The sequence below is a fragment of the Prionailurus bengalensis genome, chromosome A3, assembly GCF_016509475.1.
Source record: "Prionailurus bengalensis isolate Pbe53 chromosome A3, Fcat_Pben_1.1_paternal_pri, whole genome shotgun sequence".
NCBI lineage: Eukaryota > Metazoa > Chordata > Mammalia > Carnivora > Felidae > Prionailurus > Prionailurus bengalensis.
In genome coordinates, this window is record NC_057354.1 from 134,592,945 (window position 1) to 134,594,893 (window position 1,949).

General features: G+C 50.4%; 1 non-coding gene across 1 annotated transcript; it reads left to right on the forward strand.

The window, feature by feature from the left end:
• Nucleotides 1-380: 380 nt before the first annotated feature.
• Nucleotides 381-487, forward strand: LOC122467388. Its single transcript, XR_006292926.1, has one exon. It is a non-coding gene; the product is annotated as a U6 spliceosomal RNA (small nuclear RNA).
• Nucleotides 488-1,949: the final 1,462 nt, after the last annotated feature.

Genomic DNA, 1,949 nt, shown 5'->3' on the forward strand with positions numbered 1-1,949 from the left:
GCAACCTGTGACCTTGTTCTCTAAGACAAGGCCGTAGGGTTTTCTCATTTGCCCCAGAGTTACCTAAAGGGCTGTAGGGTGGTAGGCAGCCCCCACACCCTGAGGGCCAGGGCATGATCTGATGTGGTCACCCAAGGTTTCTCAAGGGAGCGTCATGAAAAATTTCTGAGTTCCACATTGTCACAGAACAAAATAAAACCCTAATTGCTTCACACCCTATACCACCCTACCAGGGACAAAATCAGAGCTTGCACTGGGGGGGGGGGCAGTGATGGGTGCCTTTGTCACGGGGTGTGCAAAATTGCGTGCCTGCCCTTTCCCCTGCCTAGCCCAGTTCCCTGAACCCTGGGACGTATGGAAAGTCACAAGTGTTTTTTCTCGTGCTCGCTTCGACAGCACGTAGACTAAAATGGAAGCAACACAGAGAAGATTAGCGTGGCCCGGGCGCTGGGATGACACCCAGATTCACGAGGCGTTCCGTATGAAAAAAATAAAGTCACAACTGATTTTTCTTTTCAAGTCTGTTGACAAGTTGCAGAGTTTGCCTTCTGAAAGTGGATGCTCCGTTCAGTTTAACGCATTCGTTAAATAAGTAGAATTACTTGAGTCCCTGCTATGGGCCAGACAGCATGCTGCGTGGACCGTGGGGACACAACAGGGAGCAGGGCACACGCAGACCGCCCTCCCCGTCTTTGAATTCAGCTCACATCCCAATTCTGCCATTTACCGGGTCACCTTGTGCAAGTCATCGGATCTCTCTGTGCTTCAGTGCTCTTTCCTATCAGACGAAGATGGGAGTTCCTGCCTCACTGTATTTGCCTGGCAAGTAGTAGGTGTTCAATAAACGGCCGCTATTCTCATTGCTCTTTTCCAGGCTGGAAGGAGAAAGGTGTCCTCTTTCTGCTCATGTGGAAATTGCCTGGGAAGCTAGTAGCTGTTGGCTCTGAAGGCAGTTGGCTGTCCTGAGTTTTCGAGTCCCTTGGAAGGATTCTGGGGAGTTGGCCGATTGGCTGCAGGTACCTGCCAGGCTGCGGGCCGTGCCGAGTGACCCGGAGTTGGGGCTGTCGCTATGTCCTGTTCTAATTTCTGTTTCTCTGTGTGCTTTGTAATTGGGCCACTCTTTCAGTCGGCTAGAGCAGTTAATGACCTTGAGAAATGATCCCAGCCCTGAATATAGAATCCTGCTCTTTTGAAGTCACCCACTTCCTTTGTGGGTCTAAACGTGTTTGTGTTTTCCCTCTCGGGCATGCCTTCTCTTCCGCTTTGATGCCCGCCTCTGTAGCAACAGGGCTCGGAATTATTAATTCCTACTGCGCAGTGAGGTGCAGTTTTATTACACAGAAAGGGGGAAAATATAATTGCTGTCTCGAGTAATCATTTTCTGAAGGCTGCAAGCATAACCTTTCATTAATATTTCATTCGCGGCCAGGGTGGGTAACTTGAATAGGCCTAAAAATATTGTCCCCTTTGCATGGCGAGATCAGGAGCTGGGAGCCAGTGGCTCTTCAGTTGTTTGCAATTATTTCTAAAATTAAAAATGTTTAACCCATTAACCCATAAGAAAGCAGACGAGAGACTTACAGAGACACAGCTTCTTACTGATTGGGGTAAAGGTGCAAATCCCAGGCATAACGCATCTCAGCCCCTCCATTTGGGGAGTCATCTCACTGCCCTTGCAGTGGATTTGGGGCACGGGGTCTGGGGGCCAGTGACTCACTGATCAAAGTGAGGCCGCCAGGTCATGTCCTATAGGTGCCGTGAAGCTGGACATTCGCAGGTCACTGGGTTTAAGGATGCCGTGGGAAGTGCCATGGTCTTTGATGTTCCCTGGAGAGAGGCACTTGAAGCCTTCAAAGTGTCTCCCTGGAGAGAGCCAAAAGCTGATTCTCAGGTTGGGAACTGGGGAGACTCTGCTCTTGGGGCAGAGAGGAGGCAGGCCAGTGGGGAGA